Consider the following 20,869-nt stretch of genomic DNA (forward strand, 5'->3'; position numbering starts at 1 on the left):
TACAGATCCCTTACAGAACATTCTTCTCTGAAGTGTGGCTCTATTCTATTGCCTCTCTAGTTCTTCTTGATCACAGATGACTCCACTCCATTGGATTAACATACAGTCCCCAGAGCCACTGGCTTGGGGGCCATGTTGTAGCCTCGGTGGTGAATATTAGATTCTCTAGCCAAGAGATCTCATTAGAGCAGGCAGCAGGACAATGTTTGCATCCCAAACGAGACCAGAGGACATCAGGCATTCTGGTTCCCTGGTCATTTCACTAACTTGATATGGTAAGTTGAGTGACAGTATGTGCGTCAGCTGCTTTTAAAATGTTTCAATAAGATGTCCCATGGGGTAACTCACTGTGTGTGTACTGCTCAGGTGCAATAGGCTAAATGCATGTAGATACAGTAAGAGCATATAAGCCACAGTATTCCTAAATCGGGGAATTGCAGTGTAGTTACTAAATATAATAATAAGAACAATACTTATGATTATTAAGAGTACAGATTACTGTATGAGACAATATATAAAGAATTTTGAGAAAAACTATTTGAAAAATACTACTTTGTTGAGTAGGCCACTGTGATCTGTATTTATCTGTCCTCTTGCGTTAGATAAGAGAGATGAAAATCGAATGAATCTAAGGTTATTTGTTGATCTTAGAATCGAAATTGACAGATCGGAAGTTTGTTTCATTAGATTTGGGATGGGATGGGATGGCCAGAAATATACACCGCTGCAAAGCACAACACAATGTGTGAAATGTTATATGTTGATTCAAGGAAAAATGTAAGGAAACACTTACAACGTCTTCAGTCGGTGTAGATTCCTTCTGGTTCTTCCTTTGGCTGGTTTCACTGCAAAAGAGACAGACAGTGGTATTCGATCTGGCATGCGTGACCAAACACATTCAATATAAAGGCAGAACTGCCTAGGGCCATCCAAGAGAACGAGACGAGGGTCAGCCGAGAGCAGCAGTCACAGAGAAGAGAGAGAGAGAGAGAGAGAGAATCACACTGTACAAGAGTGAAAGTAGGCCAAGGCAACATAAAACAAACATACGGTTCAGTGAAGCTCGACCATGGCTATGAGTGTGTTTTCTCACAAAAGAAGAAGGCTCCCTCTTGCCTGAATAGAAGCTTCTGCTTCAACTCTAATGCTGTATAGCGTGAAGTAGGTGAGCATGTGTCATGTCCTGACCTTAGTTCCTTTTTTATTTCTCTATTTTGGTTTGGTCAGGGCGTGAGTCGGGGTGGGCATTCTATGTTTTTCATTTCTATGTTTTGTTCGGTGTGTTGTATTTCTATGTGTTTGGCCTGGTATGGTTCCCAATCAGAGGCAGCTGTCAATCGTTGTCTCTGATTGAGAACCATACTTAGGTAGCCTGCTCCCACCTGTGTTTGTGGGTAGTTGTTTCCCGTTTTTTTGGATTCTGTACCAGACAGAACTGTTTCGTTCATTCTCTTTTGTTGTTTTTCCATTCCGTGTTCAATTCATAATAACAGATGAGCACGTACCACGCTGCACCTTGGTCCTCATCTTCTTCAACCCACGACAGCCGTTACAGCGCGGTAAAACAGCAATGTGAACAGAAACTGGTCCAGAGAACGATCATATTGACAGCAGACGAAGCTAGACTCCCAGTAGCCCTCATAAATGTTACCTTAATGTGAACATTTGGATCATTATGTTTTAATAATAATAATAATAATATAATATATGCCATTTAGCAGACGCTTTTATCCAAAGCGACTTACAGTCATGTGTGCATACATTCTACATATGGGTGGTCCCGGGGATCGAACCCACTACCCTGGCGTTACAAGCGCCATGCTCTACCAACTGAGCTACAGAAGGACCACTTGTTTTGAATAACAGTTTTTCTATAGCCCAAATGCATGAGTTTTACATTGAGCCAATATGATACCCGTTAATTAACATACTGGGGTACCACGTCAGATCTGAAAAGGGAAGATTCAATTATTATTATCTGAATGACCAAATAAGGACCCGTGCGTAGAAGTGCACACAAATTAAAAGTGAGAAAGAAGTAGGTTTGTACTCCAGAGAGGCTTGGTAATAGAAATGGATTCTGGTAATTAAGAAAAGCTTGATAGTTGGAGGTTGCTGATGCCGACACACACACCTACTGAGAGAGGCATGTTGACCTGCAGAGCACGGATCATCAACTAGATTCAGCTGCGGGACGATTTGTTTTCTTGGATGGTCAAGGGGACAGAACATAATTAATTTGTCATTTGACCTCAAGAAGCCCAGAACAGACATATTTTACTAAAACATAATACGTATAAACATTTGTATAGATCACATATTTGTATTATGCGTGGGAATACTTTGGAACAGATTTCCAAAATTCAAATCACTTGGAGCTGATTTACTCGTCAAATAAAATCTGCAGTTGGGGACCCTGCCGTAGAGTACATATGGCATAGACTATGCATGCCCCTATTTGCAACCATTAGCTATGATCAAGGAAATGCACTAAATGTAGAAGAAACCATCATTACTGTTTCAAACTTTGTGTTAAAGCTTCTAAACACAAGATACATTCGAATGTAAATATCTCTAAACAACGCAATATTTAGAAAGCGAACCAAGGTAACAAGCGCGATTTCATTGTTCTTACTACGGAACAGGGCAGGCTATCATTTTTTAATCTAAAGAATTGTCAGATTGTTGCCAATAAACGAACAACTAATTCGCTCAATTTGACTTTCTATTTGTTTAAATGACCCTAGTCAGCACCAACCAACTTCCAATAAGAGATTGGCTCATTGCCAAGTCAATCAAAGATGCTTCCTTTACAGAACAAAACTTATTCTGTCTCGAAAACGAAGGATATTTCATGTTGTGTGCTACTGACAATGTACGAATGTATAGTATTTTTATTTATATGCAATAATCGCTCTACCCATGAACAAAATAACACTCATAGATCAAGCGGCTACACACAGCAACGTGTTAGACAAATAAGCACGTTTCCTTCCAAATGAATGGGCAAAATATCTATTTAATTTTCTCACGATGTTGCTAGATTTTGTTTCAACTAACGCATCAAAAGGATGAGCTACTCACCTACTAAATCCACGGATGCAACAGATACTCGCATCCAGCCACAAGATCCATAGACTAGTGTAGTGACTATGCCCACGTCTGGCAACAGACTGCCGAATAGTATTCAACCAATGATCATGTGCTTCTCTTTCTCCCTCTCCATGTGAATCGTGTAATTGCACTCGTCATGTGGTAGCCTATATGGTATGACTCCTATTACTGTATCTTAATGAACAAAAGTAAGTTGTTTGTATGTTTATAGAGGTATCCCAGTAAAGGTAGCCTCTCCCGATTTGTTTACATCGTTTTTCACGACGACTAGGCTGTATGCTTATCCGAACTTACTTATCTGTACGTATCTGAATTCAGCACCATGGACAGCGACATGGTGTTTCAGGACGTGAACAGATCATTTGACATGGAAATGCACTCCCACATCAGTAACTGGATTTAAATGCGGAGATGAAGTGAGATTAACACGTGTATATGTTAGGGTATGTTATGAAAAATAGAACGGTTTCTCCTTTGTTTTACTGGCCTGTTAATCTGACAGAGAGTGGTGTTGAAAATATGGTGACTTGTAAGGACCCTGTCAGACTAAAGTTCCTCTCCCTACTCATTCATCTTACTATTGAATTATGCAAAAGGTACATCATCTTGCCCTAGATTTATCACGTGGCAGTTGCAAAAACAAGTTGCCAGTTTTGAAAAGTTGATACATTTCCATTTTAGTCATGTATTGCTTTTTTAAGAGTCTGTAAAATGTACATATTTAGGAGCTCTGAATATTTTCAAGTGGCATTTAAAGTCATTGTAGATGCACACGAATATGCATACACTGTTACAAGATAACTACCTTATAAAGGCTTTATAGAGCATTCATAAGGTCTTCATATGCCTTACACATGCTTCTCAAATCATATATAAGCAACAGCATACATCATAATGGGTTATGTAATAGACAGCACTGACTTAAACAAAGACCTTCCCAGCGTGATGTGTCACAGATGACTTGATCAAACAAGCTTGGCTCTGTGGAAGATCCCATTTGTGCCATGACTTGGCTGAGTCAACAATTCTGTTGGAAATAGAGTTGTAACTGTGCCACTGTGGTTCTGCTTGTACTCTCAAAATGCACCTTGCCCACGGCCTTCAACCAGAAGCTGTACAGGATATCACAACTATTAGCCAATAAATCCAGTTTAGCTTCTGTCAGACCTTTAACCTATTTTACTGGGGTTGGTTTTACATTGGATGTGGATTGATGAAAGACGAACAATGATCAGTGAATTGAAGAAAAGGTCGTTCAACCATAGAGATCCTCTTCATGCCAAAATGTATGACATCACTAATGACCTCATACTTGTTTCCATCTTTGTACTTTTTTCAAATTTGGCAACAGCACTAATGGCGCCCTGGTGTGATTGAATTGCCCAAGGCTGTGCGTGATAGCAAACAACCTTTGTGATTAATTCGGGTTCTGGTTTTAGAAAGCATTGAGGACAACGTACTTCCACTTAACAGGCCCCTCTCCTCTCCATCCTGTTCCTGTGGAGGTGACATTTTCCTTTCACAGCCTAGTGATGATGCACTCACATGACTCAAACTCCAGTGAGTGATAACTAAGAGCTGTGATTACACTCCTTATTCAGTAAGTGATGGATAAAGCCACTGATAGCTGAAGTGGCAGCATTGTAGCATCTTACTGAAGGCATTTTACTGGGCTTTACTTCACAATGTTGACATAGAGGTGATCCTATTCATTTAGAAGTTCTGACAGATTCGGAGCCATAAAAATGGACAGATGGGAGGCTTTTTAAAAGAACATTAACTTTCTACCCCTTTGTCGTCTGGTTGTTTTTCACAAAATCCATTTTTCCTCCCTTAATGGCATGGTTGCAGCCAGAACATTATTCCATTTGGCTCGGTTTAGCACTCAGTGCATCAAAATGGAACACTTTTATTTTGCAAAGTTGAATACAGCTACATATTCTTATAACGATGGATTATAAAATACTAGATACTAGATACTAACATAAAATGCATTTAATTATTTTCAAAACTTCACTCAGTCCTAAACATGTAAGTCACATCCATTTCCCATTTCAGGGTGGGCGCGAGTGATCCGTGCCAGAACAAAAGGACACAGAAATTGACATTGTGGGTTCATTTGCAGGAGGCAGATGGCACACAATGAAGCACACACAAAGCAACAAAATGGATTCCAGCCACTCAACCAGGTTCAGATGATAACAACAACCAGGGCTGCCACGGATTACAGAGAGGAATAGAAATCAACCAGATGTCAATAAACAGATCTCGAAGCATTCACTCAGGCTCAATGGCGCCACTCACGCTGCTCGTTCTCTCTGTGTTTCAAAGAGAAAAGACCTCCATGCATAAACCATGAGCATCATCCTCGTCGGTAAAGAAACACAATAACCCATCGATGGTGTGGGAAGGAGGTTTTTTTTTGGGGGGGGGGGCCTCAGTACGGCCCCTTGTTGTTTAGGGTGATGAGGCAGCCCAACTGGCCCCCGTGGACCCGGAGCAGAAGACCATTCTCGTCCACCTGAGGGAAAGAATTGGCATCCTTTCCTGTGGGATTCCATTGAGCACAACCAACACTTGATGAGAAACAGGCTATGAGGGGTAACCATCCTCAAACAGTTGTTTGTTACCTTTGGTAGAGGGTGTCAAGCGATTACATTCTGTGCTTCAACAGAAATGAGGCTCTTTGATCATCCGGGTGTGCAGAAGTTGAACTCGGTCGGTCATTGTGGCTGTGGTTGTTCTTAGGCTGACTAATGCCACCAGGGAAAGGCCATGTGTCTCATTACACCTTGTCACTGGTCATACCTCTGACATAGCTGGGGCTTATGGACAGAAATCTCCTCTAATTGGCTGTCCATGGTGTGTGGAAGAGTGTGGAAGGGTGGAAACATGGCATCTAACAGGACAGAGACCTGGCACATATTCAAGCTTCTTTTGAATCTCACTGACAGCACCTTCTCTTTAGACAGGGGTGTCTAGGGGTGATTAACATTTGAAACAGATTCCAACAATCTCAGAAACCCCCTTAAGATTCACTTTACTGAACTTTAAAAAAAAAGTTTCTCCTCCTTAGAACCTCCTCAAGTACTGCCACTTGAATGCTTAAGTAGACTACCAAGGTGGAATACCAATTTTTTTTAAAAAGTTGTATTTATTTATCTGTTTCCACGTAGATGAAGGACAAAAAAACATGTCTCTAGTCATAATTCTATATGGCTGAGAATAAATAGCATAGGATGTCCATTCTGCTCCAGGAGACTGAGATGTAAATAGCCATTAATTAGCCAATGATATTTGGGAGTGGCCAGCAGGAGGGCTTTGAGAGTCGCCACCGCTGTTCCTCCACTAAAAATGTATTTCATGAGAGATTAGACAAATCATTCTCCGGCGTAGGAGAAAATAACGGGCTGGGAAATAAACACGAGGTTGCTCGCTCTCCCCCTTGGAGGCTGCCCATAGTTATCATCCCAGAATAGAGCTCAAATGCCCAGGGAGATTAGCCTCATTGACTCTTTGCTTTTCCAAATAAGGACCTGGCTAAGCAGAGCACAAGATATGGCTCATTTGAGGGTGTCAAGCCAGGTCTAAAAATAGCTGTCCTATCAGTGTGTGTGTGTGTCACTGTTGTCGTAAGAACTGGACCAAGGCGCAGCGAACGTAGAGTTCCACATCTTTACTATGATGTGAAACTTAAGCAAAACAAAAACAATAAACGAACAACGAAATGTGACTACGTGGTGCACAAACACAAAATAATATCCCACAAACACAGGTGGGAAAAATAGCTACTTAAATATGATCCCCAATTAGAGGCAACGATTACCAGCTGCCTCTAATTGGGAACCAAACCAAAACACCAACATAGAAATGTTTAACTAGAACACCCCCCCGTCACACCCTGACCTACTACACCATAGAGAAACAAGGGCTCTCTATGCTCAGGGCGTAACCGAGTGTGTGTGTGTGTGTGTGTGATTTCTGGGGACCAGGCAACAACTTCCCCAATGGCCTATCCGTTTTAATGTTTTAAAGGTGCTTTACCCCCTCAAATGCAAAACAGCTTAGATTTTGCCACCTCTTTGGAACGGCACTATGTAATTCACTATGGAGCCAACTGGATGACAAACTCGACACGAACAACAACAGAAGCTCTTCAATAGTTTTTGGTTTCAGTTGGGGGGAGCAATAGGCGAACAGCATGGTTGTGCTGAGGGAGGGTCATTAGCAAGTCTGTCACCCCCTAGTAGAAGAGACCTCTTTCATTTGGGGAATTAATGGACCTTCCTCAGTTTCATCAGTAATCTACTGGTGCTTAGTTGTCTAATGGATTCAGAGGTTCATCAGATGATCGGCTAAATTATCAGCCATTTGCATCCCTCTCACAACCCCCAGTCCAAATCCTAATCGACAAGGGGTCTCTAATCTACTACAGATGCAATGTGCATGGAATTGATTGGAAATGGAGGCAATTTACAAAAATAACATCAATTGGGAAACACATTTTAACATTTAAACAGCAGAAGTGTTGTTCCTCCTGATTCCCTGTTGAACTCCTTTTGTGCATCAAGCAGAGGGTCCCCACTCCCCAGGCCTGCCTCCCCACTCCCCAGGCCTGCCTCCCCACTCCCCAGGCCTGCCTCCCCACTCCTCAGGCCTGCCTCCCCACTCCTCAGGCCTGCCTCCCCACTCCTCAGGCCTGCCTCCCCACTCCTCAGGCCTGCCTCCCCACTCCTCAGGCCTGCCTCCCCACTCCCCAGGCCTGCCTCCCCACTCCTCAGGCCTGCCTCCCCACTCCCCCAGGCCTGCCTCCCCACTCCCCCAGGCCTGCCTCCCATCTCCCCAGGCCTGCCTCCCCACTCCCCAGGCCTGCCTCCCCACTCCCCAGGCCTGCCTCCCCACTCCCCAGGCCTGCCTCCCCACTCCTCAGGCCTGCCTCCCCACTCCTCAGGCCTGCCTCCCCACTCCTCAGGCCTGCCTCCCCACTCCTCAGGCCTGCCTCCCCTCCCCAGGCCTGCCTCCCAGGCCTGCCTCCCCACTCCTCAGGCCTGCCTCCCCACTCCCCAGGCCTGCCTCCCCACTCCCCAGACCTGCCTCCCCACTCCCCAGGCCTGCTTCCCCACTCCCCAGGCCTGCCTCCCCACTCCCCAGGCCTGCCTCCCCACTTGCAGACAGAAGGCATTTCAATGCTGCCTAAATGTAAAAAGCAGCAATTCGTTTGACCTACACACTTGGTTTCTCACTGGAACCAGAAATCAAGAGAGAGAAAATGACTCTGGGCATGATGGGATTCTGTAATGGCCGTCGGGGGAGAGAGTGTTCCCTGACGCAAGGCCAAGCCAATCAGACGATGCCTGCAGGGTGCCATGATTGGCTGGATCAGAGTTTGGTATTTACGCTGGACACATACAGTACCTTCCCTCTGGCTCCCTCTGTTAGTTGGACTGGTTCTGTCAGACTAACTGGCTCTGTGGCATGCTGGTACTCTCTGGAGCACACTGACAGTAAAGCAAGCCAGAGAAATCCAGGGGTAACCTCTTCTATAGGGCCAAAGTTTGGCTATATACAACACAGTGTAACTGCAGAGCAGGCAGATTAGTATTCATTTAGAAGGTTTAATGCATGTTATTATTAACCTTTTATGGTCCTTCATCCAAGTATTTCAGAAGTTTGACAGAGGTATGTGGCAAATTCAGCCATTGGAGGCATAGCATTGAACTGGGGAATATGAGCTGAGAGAAAAGGATCTGTAGACAGGGTTAGAGCTACAGTACCACAGTGGAAGCATTGAACTGGGGAATATGAGCTGAGAGAAAAGGATCTGTAGACAGGGTTAGAGCTACAGTTACCACAGTGGAAGCATTGAACTGGGGAATATGAGCTGAGAGAAACGGATCTGTAGACAGGGTTAGAGCTACAGTACCACAGTGGAAGCATTGAACTGGGGAATATGAGCTGAGAGAAAAGGATCTGTAGACAGGGTTAGAGCTACAGTACCACAGTGGAAGCATTGAACTGGGGAATATGAGCTGAGAGAAAAGGATCTGTAGACAGGGTTAGAGCTACAGTACCACAGTGGAAGCATTGAACTGGGGAATATGAGCTGAGAGAAAAGGATCTGTAGACAGGGTTAGAGCTACAGTACCACAGTGGAAGCATTGAACTGGGGAATATGAGCTGAGAGAAAAGGATCTGTAGACAGGGTTAGAGCTACAGTACCACAGTGGAAGCATTGAACTGGGGAATAAGAGCTGAGAGAAAAGGATCTGTAGACAGGGTTAGAGCTACAGTTACCACAGTGGAAGCATTGAACTGGGGAATATGAGCTGAGAGAAAAGGATCTGTAGACAGGGTTAGAGCTACAGTACCACAGTGGAAGCATTGAACTGGGGAATATGAGCTGAGAGAAAAGGATCTGTAGACAGGGTTAGAGCTACAGTACCACAGTGGAAGCATTGAACTGGGGAATATGAGCTGAGAGAAAAGGATCTGTAGACAGGGTTAGAGCTACAGTACCACAGTGGAAGCATTGAACTGGGGAATATGAGCTGAGAGAAAAGGATCTGTAGACAGGGTTAGAGCTACAGTACCACAGTGGAAGCATTGAACTGGGGAATATGAGCTGAGAGAAAAGGATCTGTAGACAGGGTTAGAGCTACAGTACCACAGTGGAAGTGTGAACAGGATTAAATGAATAGAAACGACAAAGTACTCGATTTAATGGATAGATTTGTGCCTTTCATAATTGATGTCAACAGTTTTGCCCTTTTACGCAAGATTGCACACCTCAGCCAAATGAACTCCGCCATTATTTATTGTGAACCTTTTCGAAACACATTTTCAACACAATTTTGTTGATTGTCTATGTCGTTCATGGTCCTCTCTTGCCCTCTGAGGTAATGCTGCAGGTAAATAATGACTTCCTGAACTCCCATCTACTCTGTCCCTTCATGCCATTTGATTCCACTGGTTTGGCCTTTGATAACCAGCTAGGTTATATATGTAACTTTTGAGCTCACCTCACAAAATGTTACTCCACCTTTTCATGTCTCTAATTCATTGCCGCTGCTGAGCACAGAGCGAGCCGGGCTCTATGACAGGCATTAAAGTAGCATGTGACAATGACCAACCCACAATGCATCCTACGTTAATGCAGACGCAGCCAGGCAGGGTGTGTCGCTGTCATAGAGGTGGACTGCAAGGAGATGAGGAAGAACGTTCCTAACGTTCAGATTATAACAGAGTTGCTGTCTAAGACAACTCAGAAACTGGACAAAAAAAGAGGTAGTGGAATGTTAATCTTAACCTACCTGAAACCTTCTGGGAACCAAGAATTGTCAGCACCGGAGACAATCCATGGTTGTCTGTGACTGTCTAGGGAGCAGACGCACTACCACTAGTCCACTCTGCTGCCCTGATAGGGCAGGTTCATCACATATGTCTTCTGTAGCGTTTTCCATACAAAGGCCAAGATGCCTATTTGATCTCAATGGAGACATCTTGCATTAATGTGACACGGCCTGGCGTGGTCTATCGATTGAACGGGCTCAAGCAAGTGACAACTGAAAGCTCAGTTAGGTGGTAGGTTAAACTGTTGAGTTGAAGTGTGTGTGGGGGTTAGCTAAACAGTGGTCTGATGCGAAGAGGTCAAAATACTGTGTTACATTGTTTCCGTGATGGCTCAGTTCATTGCACTTTAGAATAATGGTCAGGGAACAGCATTTCTTCACGGCAGAGCAGAAGAAACCAATTATCATGCTGATGATATCGGAATCATTCTCACAAATTGTGGTTTATTTAACCCCCCTGTCTTTTGCTCAGTGAGGGACTGTGTGTTCATACAAGGTTGTACAATTTATTCACAATCCAATGGACCCTACGGAACATCTCACAATTACTCTCTTGCCCAACCCTCCCAACCCTCCCCCTCAACACAAATGAAGGACCATCTTAACATTTTTACATTACGCTAAATCCCATAGCAGGCATTTAATATACAAACTTGTCAGAGGTGTGGACTGACATTGTAGAGGCTTTATTGCCATTCTGGCATGCAGCACAAGATTCACAAAATCAATGGGGGAGAAGTATTACATTGCTCCCCTTTGTGTAAAGATGGCTTTACACAAGTGGGGCTAATAACAATGTACGTCTGCCATAAAGAACAAGCATTACAAGACAAGCATTACTACTGTAAGGCACCATGGAGCAATATCATTCAGCGATGAGTTACATACAGTGGAATGTACCATTGCTGGATTATTAGCTGTTTTTTTGGTATAAAAACAGCCTCTATTTGTGGGCACATCATTTGTGTACCCAATTTTCTCTTTGCCAAAATGGTGCTCGCAAATCAAATTCATCCACAGTGAGGAAGAATCAACATCCGAAATAATTTGCGTTTGACCTTTCTCAGGTCAGTCTTGTGAGGAGGAGATAGCAAAATCTGCAGGATTTTATTTGGTGTCTCTCCTGTCGGGCCGCCTCGCTGTGGAAGTCTGGGCCACATGTTTCGCCACATTTCATAGGCAATGCGCTGGAACGTTACCTGGAAGAAACTATCATCATTACCAGGAAAAATGGAGTGCTGCACGGAGGTGCCTTGGTTCCTCTCTCTATTTCACAGGTGATGGCTAATTACTCCAGACATCAAAGACATGGGGACGGGGTTGGGCAGAGAGGGGAGGGGAATGGGACTGCTGGTGGGAGGCCACTCAGGTTTTTATACCTTTGTTTAACTAGGTAAGTCAGTTAAGAACAAATTCTTATCTTCAATGTTAGCCTAGGAACAGTGGGTTAACTGCCTGTTCAGGGGCAGAATGACAGATTTGTACCTTGCCAGCTCAGGGGTTTGAACTTGCAACCTTGCGGTTACTAGTCCAACTCTCTAACCACTAGGCTACCCAGCCACCCCAGCAGGTAGGACTTCATTTGGATTTGTGAGCCATTATACTGGTGACCATGATTTTGATGGGCATGGAGAAGGTGGGGAAGTGTAAGCAATAACCAATGCTTGAAAACCTCCCCCGAAGAAATTATTATCAATTCCAAAAGTCAATGATAGTTCATTATTAGATATGTGTAAATGCACATTCAATAAACCTTATTTACAACGAACACGTCATTTGCCGGTAAACAACTAGTAAAATCATAAAAAATCATTACTCCATTAAGATGATTTAGGATTAAACCACTTTACTGCCTCACACTCCTCCAATGTACCATACGACGCTAGTGTCTCTGCACAAACAAACCCAATATATCAAGTGATTATCCCAGTTTCTCCTCAAAGTTACACGGCTGTAATGGGAGGGAACAGCTGTCCATCCTGCTGTTCATGGCAACAATGTCTTTAGGATCCTGTAAGGTTCTGTATTTCTTTTCTTAGTCAACCTTGTGTTCTGTTTCTTTGTGTTCTTGAACATAGCCTTGTCTTTTATTTTTGTTCATTGATTTCATCTGGTCTCATCAGCTCCTTATTTAGTTCAGTTCATTCTGTTTGTGCCTTTGTGAGGTATTGTTCATTTTGACTCTCCCAAGCCTTTTCCAAGCTCGTTTGTGAGAACCAGTTATAGCCTTTAGTCCTAGTTTTGATTCACCTGCCTGTTTGCCTACCTGCGTATGACCATTGCCTGCCTGTGACCACGATTCCTGGCTTCTGCAAAGGCAAGATAAACACCTGCCGCGCCCTGCGAGTGAATCTACACCCTTTTTCTCCCTGAGTATTCATTACAGATCCATTCATATTCTGCCACAGGCTTACACATTTAATGGTTATTAACACCACCGCAACATGTCCACATGCAATTATGAGAGAACATTAACACACAATGGATGGCCAGACGACATAGATTTTATTTTACAATATGTATTTAATAGAAACCAGTGAAGAGGGCTAGTGGGGGAGGAATAATGTTTAGTGGTAACAACACAGAGCCAATATCTGGCATGGTGACATTGCCCCTGACTGGGAAAGGAGGCAAGCTTTCACTAATCTGACAATCTTAGTCTTCCTCCATAGAGAAGCCATGGAGTCTTTTCCATTGCTTCCCTCCTCCCTGAAGCCAGCAGCATCATCCCACCACGCAGCCTCGAGAACAAGCTGATCGGAGACAGATTTGGATTGGAGGAATAGATTTGGATTGGAAGAATAGATTTGGCAGAGGAAGTCTGCCCGGGCCCTCGCGAACTAAGCAATTATGATCAACCTCTATTCTGCCAATCCCTTTCACACGGGGCAACATTCATTTTGATGTGGGTATAATGGATGGCGTCGTCCCACCAGGATCTCGTTTTCAACAGGTTTCGGATGGAAATGATCCTCTCTGCAATCAAGGCCGTTTGCACATTTTTTGTTTATCTGCTGTTGACAAAGAGTGTCTGGGGCTGGTTTAGTACGCAGTGTGAAGCGATGCATTATTAATACTTACACATAGAGATGTGTGATTACAGAGTCAGACTCTTTTTATTTAGCTGACATAATTACTTGTTTTGGAGGGAGCTGAAAGAGGCCTCAAGACCGATAGTTGTTGCTACAGTAGTTCAATGAGAAAACCAGAGGAAATGTCGAAGTCAGTGGGACTGCCCTTTAAATTTGGCTCTGAGACATTGTCCCCAATCGGAGTCAGGTTCATTTCAGCCTCTGGTACATGGAACTTCCATCCCATGGCCCCTCTTTCCTCTCAAAATATCCCAAAATGCTAAATCTTCACCGACACAGCCTCCATGGACACACACTATGGTAGTCCTCCCAACACTGCAAACAATAGTCATTGCCCTCCAATAACTAATTGCTGCCTGAAAATAACCCAATTACTTTCACTCTGTTAAATGGCCTCTGTTTGCCAGGCAGGCTGAATAGAGAACTGTAACAACAACCGTTTATTAATACGGAGGCAAAGCGAGCCACAGAGAGTTTGGACAAATTCAATTCAACAGTCTATTGAAGCTGGTAGGATAATTATATGCTACTGCAACACTTTCTTTTTCTTTTCCTTAGTCCCTGTATTTCTCTTACCCACAGAAGCTGGCCGTCAGTTATGATCTGGTAGCGCGAGCATTGGCCAGACCTGTCAGTCAACATCTCTCTCTCTCTCTCTCCCTTGATATCAAAACACCATTGATAATCATGGCGCTACAGGCTCTGAGAAGAAGAAAGCGTCCCAAATTGCTGTGTCTGGAAGCTCCCTTTGTCAACCAATTTAATTGACATCTCACAATAAATTGAATTTCTATCCATTTACTTAGGTGACTGGGTGAGACAGACAGACAATCATAAATCAATGTATGCAAATGCTATGTGGATAGATGACAGGAATGTAAAGGAGACTGGGGGACTTTATTGGTGTCTGGTTGGTTGATTGGACCTAAAAGAGCACACATTGATGGAACAGGCCTGTCACTTTGATTCTAGAAATGAGTGTCATCCAGCATCCTTCAGTTCCTAGTCTTATACGTCCACTGACCCCTGTCCATACTGGAGGGTGGGATTTTTCGTTGTTGCTAATAAGCAAAACTCCAAAGCCTTTACCAGTAAATCTAAAATCGAACAGGAAGCACCTTTAAAATATCTTCAGTTATGAACTGGGGGTTTAAGACTTGTTTTAAAGCCATGCTGGGGGAGTGAATACTGACTGATCAGGACAGAGTCTGATGAGGATGCAGCACTGAGACATCAAACCTACAGCTGGTTTCTCCTGACAGAGCCAGCAGGTAGCAATCACAGCAGACAGCCCACCTTTACACATTATTGCAGCTCCACAAAACTAAACTGAAGGAGCGTGGGCGCCTCGTATGAACGTAGTTAAGCAGAACTAATGAGGTAGATGGAACTGAGGCGGAAGGTAAAGTATTGTCTCGGGCCTTCTCCTCACATCAGCATGTAGAAAAGTGGACAGCATTGGATCCATTAGAAAATCTATTAGATTATCAATCACTGTTCAATCTAACAGAGAATAATTGCAGCAAATGTCCATATTGCCACAGGCAGACCAATGTAAGAGATGGTGGCACAGTGGGAGGAGGAGTGTATGAGCATTCGTTTTGGGAAGAACTAGGTCTATAAAAAAGAGAGTATCTCTACGTTTAGAGCAGGTTACTGTGTGCGCACCTCTGGAGCCAGCACTGAGCACTTGAATCATCAGGCAGTGTAATTACATTCAGTTGGACGTCCCTCATGATGACACAGCATTGGCAGGCTGGCCGGTCTTGCCCACCTCTCCTGTGGTCTGACCTTGACAGAGACCGCTAAACTAGGATCCGGCCTGTGAATAGCAAACCTCCAACAATGGCCTTTCTGTTCAGTACAGAATCCAGTAAACACCATGATATTGGATGTACAGGAGAGAATTTCAAGGGTATTGGAGGTCATGGCACCTAGAGGAACCGTAAGCAGACTTAAGATATTGTGAAGTCTTGGTCAATTTATTGGAGACTTGGATAACCGAGTGGAGGAAATGGCCGCACACACAGTGTCCACCACTGCTCACCACAACCTACTTAGGCTGAACATCAAGCCAACACAGTCTCATTCAACAGAAACAAAGATAAGATAGAATCATAGAGTAAATACTATGACAATACACTTGTCTCAAGGTTATTCAAGTATCCAAGAAACAACGTCAAACTTAACACCTAGATAGAAAGAGAACAAGGTATTTACTGTCTTTCAATATTGGTCTTGTTTCAAATCTTACATTTTTTAAATAAACTAATATTTGTTTTATTGTCGTTCTGCTAGCAATATGATGTTATTAGCCGTAGCCTAGCTCCACCGTTTGTTCTGGCTAATATTAGTTCATCTTGCGCCACATTAGCAATCTATTAGAACGTAATCAACTATTTGGGTAGAAATTCTCATGACTATTGATGCATTTGATATATGAAGCATGCTAATGTAAAGTTGTGTAAAAGTATATTGTTTGTGGACTGTATTGTTCATATTGTAAGAGCATTTTTGGTTAGTCCCCCCCCCCCCCCATCAGCTCTTACGGTGTGTTTGTGGGAATGGTACCACATTAAAGTTTCATGAATCATCAGTTTGAGAGTTGACCATTCATTCAGCTGGGAATGCAACAAACAGCGTTGACCTAACCTCAATAGAATCCTCTGGGTGAGCAATTTTGAGCTGAATGACAGCACTCCGAATCCACACGCTGGATACTCATGCAATCAAAAAGCATTGTTTGGCTTTTGCAGGTGCAAGATAATCACCTGCAGAATAATCACGGACGACACATTCTGCATCGCTTCTAATTTGACTCATATTTGGCTCCTTCTCTCTACAGGGCTCAATGGAAATCATTATTTCATGATGGGAGAGCATACAGGGTATTTAAATGTGTGATAATATGATGTTACGGGCTATGACTTGAGTAATGGTAATTCCATTTCAAGCTTCTCTTCACACTGGAGAGCTTTTGTCCGGCCGCCCCTATGGACATATTTAGGCTTGTCTGACAGAATATGAAATGCTAATCCAACTACAACCGTATGCTCTGAAACAACGCAAGTTATATTTATATGGATTAAGTAGAGCTGTACATTTGTTCAGGTAATTTAGGTTGAGAGGGCAGCCATAGAAGCGAGTAGAATTTAGAATACTAAATGTATGTGTGTCTATATGTCATAATGTAACATCAAACCTCAATTGATTTCCGCTTCAATCGCTAATCAAATTCAATATAAAAAGAAGCATCAACAACAAGAGCAGATGTTGCCAAAGCAGGTAAAAGACGGAGCAATGGATGGGTACAGAATGTTACAGCAAGCCCAGAGCCTAATGACTAACCTGCCTTCTGGACAGATATGGATACAGTCATCGGAGTTGTTATTCCATTAAACATCTCAAACGATTGGTAATTATGCCCTATAATTGTTTCTCAAGCAGAGGATGACCTTTCTGATGTTAATGTGGATACAGATGGCACATGGGAAGCAAAAACAAATCCCGTCAAGCGTGACTCTCTTTGAAAAGCTAACTTCACGAGAGCTGCTTCACTGGTTACTAGGCAACACTCGTTAGTGTACGACAGTGATAAGGGGTGAAATGAGGTATGAGGTATGAACCTCAGCCCTGCTTCGGCTTCACCCAGATTGAGTCTTTGCCTCAGGAGTTCACCACTACGTATGGTGGAAAGCTAAATTAACAGCAAATTAGACAAATTAAGCCATTCAGATATGGATTGCATCCAGACGTTAAACATAATTAGTTGTATATTTGTTCACTTGAAATGAGATGAATGAGATCATACGTATGTTGGATCTATCAGCAATCATTTAGTCGTCTCTTAGTTGTTGTCACGCTACGACTTTGTCAACAGTTGGGAAAGCGTAGTGTCGTATTCTATAGAGCACAGCACCTACATAAGAACAGCACGTTCACGATGCCACAGACAGACGATCCATCTGATTACTGTGGTAAGAGGACGAGAACGAAGGTAACGGAAAGCTGTTACTCCTCCACGGAGTCAGTCACAGGAGGTTGGTGGCACCTTAATTGGGGAGGATGGGCTTGTGGTAATGGCTGGAGTGGGAATAGGTGGAATGGTCCCAACTATGTCAAACACATATCTGTGTTTGGTGCAATTCCATTCGCTCCGTTCCAGCCATTATTATGAGCCGTCCTCCCCTTTAGCAGCCTCCGTTGGAGTCAGTCCACACAAGAACTAACTGCACGGCATAAGGCCATGGTCCTATGAAGAGGCAGCTGAATACCGAGTGGGGATTTCAAAAGAGTAAGATTGGCCTATATCTAGAATATACGAAGTGATAGTTCAGCTTGGCACCGCTTGAGAAGCGCTTTGGCATTTAGATGCCCAGTGCAGTTGATTCATTCGTTCACAATATCTCTGCTATTTTACTGGCAGAAATGATTTTTACAATTCATCGCTTATACGAAGAGGAGGAGAATGTGGGAGATTGCTGATATGACACAATAGACTGAGGGATATTGGGGAAAATAAGCTACTTCACATAAACTTTTGAAATTAGGAAAGTGTGTTCTTGCCATGACAAGCTCTGACCCCACTCCCTAATAAATGTTTTTTTTTTTTAAATCCTGTCAAAAGCAAGTATTTATAGAACCATTTCAACCATATCACCATTCCAGACACCAGTTGTTTTGAGTGAATTTTCATACAAAATCGGGATGTGGAAAAACTGTCTCAGGTATTCAAAACATGTTCAGTTCCTTAATTTCAGAGGCATGACTTTGCATTAAGGTAATGCCTCATCAATAGCAGCTGTCTACGACAACCATGCCTTCCTTATTAACTTCCATTCTTATTTATGGCATGCTCTCAGTAATGAGATGGATTGGCCCAAGTCCTCTTGGAGGCAGGGACACACGTACCGACCGCATCATCCTCGAGCCCCGTAGATTAGGATGTTTTAATCTGGTTAATTTGACGCAGGCATGGACAGAATGCAGCTGGCACCAGAGGGCTGGGGATTAAATTGGCCCAACAGGCTGGAGGAGGATCACAGTGATGATGAGGAGGATGAGAAGAGAAGGAGTCAGTCCACTCCTCAACTCCCTACACCGTACTGTCTGTCTCACAGGCTACTGGGCTGGGAGAGAAGGGCCCTGGGGTGGAGCCTGGTGTGGGTACTGTAGGTGGGTCTACCTGCCCTGTATCTACAGTCGGATGGTACCAAGCTTTTAACCAACTTACTTCGTACCATTGTATATATCTATTTCTTTGGATTATTGTGAATAAAAGAACACAATCGTTTCGAGATTTAGAACACAATACAACCCGAGGTTAGGCTATTGTGGAGAATTTGAAATAGATTGTCATTGTATTGTATCGGAGCAAGATCATAAGTACATGTCAAAGTCCTGTAACTGCCTGAAGGCCAGCTTTTCCTTTCTATTGTGTGTGGTTACATTCTCCATCCTTGTTATGTGTGCTTACTGTTACTGATAGGCCTATTTCTATCTCCATTTTGTTCTGTTTGGAGAACCATCAGGGTGCGTACAGACCTCTTGCTGCGGACAGGCGCTGTGGAGAATTCAGTATTCTAAGGAGCGCGACGCGTCTGTACGGGGTGCAGTTTGACATTTTCTGTTTCATTTCCAAATGATTCTACTGGCGGTGTGTCGATCAACCCTGACAGAACGGGAGAGGAGGAAGTTTGTTACAATTTTGACAATTCTCTGGTTCCATCTCTGCCTCTTTTCTTCAAAAAATGTCTTGAAGATTAAAGATTTTAGAGTGGAACGGAACTAATAGCCGTATTGTAGCACTATTATCCCCAGCCAGGCTGGGCATGGTTTGAATAACTGAATGTGTTTTGATGTGCGAAAATACATTGTGGTCATTTTTTAGCCCTCCGGACAACCACTCAAAGCCACACAGACCCAACCGTCTGCATTTAAAGTACCTGATACAGTTGCAGGGCTGATGGGGAAAACGGCACACAGTGAGTGAGGCTGTAATCTTTCACGTCGGTTTCAATGGCGGGGAAAGGGCGGTGACGTCAGATACCAGTTCCGTGCCAACGCTTAACCCTCCTGTTGTGTTCGTTTCATGTCAATTCATTCTGTGTTCCCGGTCCAAAATGACCGTCGCATTATAGCTGATTGTAAATCTATAATAATACATATATTATCACCTGATGTTGTGTTAGATCTTTTTATCAACTTCAGTCCTTTACATTATAAGTTTTGACCTACTATTTACTCTTAATGGCCTGTAGGCCTCATTGACCTGAGCTCATACACCTCGTTTTTGAATTTTTTAAAAAGCATAATGTATGGATTATTTTGACGATAACAAATAGTCAGATGAAACATATTGTGCTATTTCTCACAGAGTACTTTGTGTCGAAGTTTAACAAGGACTCGCTCCTCCTCACCAGTGTCATGATCAAAGATATGATCAAGAGCCTCACATACAGTATATCGTTTGATGAATTGTGACCATGGCCTCAAAAAATATTCATATACCAGAGCTGCGAGAAAAGTTATATATATTACTGAAACAATGTTGGGGTTGTTTGTGAGAATACCAACAGGTGTGGTTCCCGTGGGGGAAAGATTCTATTGGGGAAGGATTCCTGTGGGGGTTGCCATGGAAGCCAAGAAGGAGAGTGATGTGTGTGTGTGTGTGTGTGTGTGTGTGTGTGTGTGTGTGTGTGTGTGTGTGTGTGTGTGTGTGTGTGTGTGTGTGTGTGTGTGTGTGTGTGTGTGTGTGTGTGTGTGTGTGTGTGTGTGTGTGTGTGTGTGTGTGTGTGTGTGTGTGTGTGTGTGTGTGTGTGTGTGTGTGTGTGTGTGTGTGTGTGTGTATGCCTGAACTCAATTTTATACACTAATTGTAGTCTCACCCATTAATTTCTAGTGAACGGGAACACCACAAGTGTACAAAAGTTCAATAAAACATCCAAAATGTAATAAAAATCATCCAAATGTATTTTGTGTGTTCAGATCGTCTGTGTGGACAAAGTCATGGAACCTTATGACAATCAGATTAAATGAACTACATTTGTTTCAGAGAGAACTTGTAAATCGGTCAAATTCGACCGGGAACACAGCAGAAGGGTTAAGGTCACTGCATTGTCAATGAGGATTAGGAGGACAGAAGATGACTCCTGAGCTGGAGTAGTGTCCAGCGGCTGATTAGACCTGTCTGTGGGGATGTGGGTAAGACAGAGAGACAGCTTGTGATTTATACTGACTGACTGACTGTCTGACTGACCTGGCTTCATAAGTTGCCAAGGTGCCCCAGAGGCTGGCAGCTGACGAGGCTTAAAC

General features: G+C 43.4%; 1 protein-coding gene across 4 annotated transcripts in view; it reads right to left on the reverse strand.

Annotated features, from left to right (window-relative positions):
* LOC124013754 (synaptotagmin-1-like) overlaps window positions 1-20,869 on the reverse strand; it is a 282,762-nt gene that overhangs the window by 202,225 nt on the left and 59,668 nt on the right. For 3 of the 4 annotated variants that reach the window (XM_046328251.1, XM_046328254.1, XM_046328250.1), the window contains one exon: window positions 794-845. The gene's annotated coding sequence lies outside the window, so the exon portion shown is untranslated. Of the gene's footprint in view, window positions 1-793; window positions 846-3,084; window positions 3,180-20,869 lie in introns of those variants that run through there. The other variant, XM_046328252.1, reaches the window with a different exon arrangement.

The sequence above is a fragment of the Oncorhynchus gorbuscha genome, linkage group LG25 (assembly GCF_021184085.1).
Source record: "Oncorhynchus gorbuscha isolate QuinsamMale2020 ecotype Even-year linkage group LG25, OgorEven_v1.0, whole genome shotgun sequence".
Taxonomy (NCBI): domain Eukaryota; kingdom Metazoa; phylum Chordata; class Actinopteri; order Salmoniformes; family Salmonidae; genus Oncorhynchus; species Oncorhynchus gorbuscha.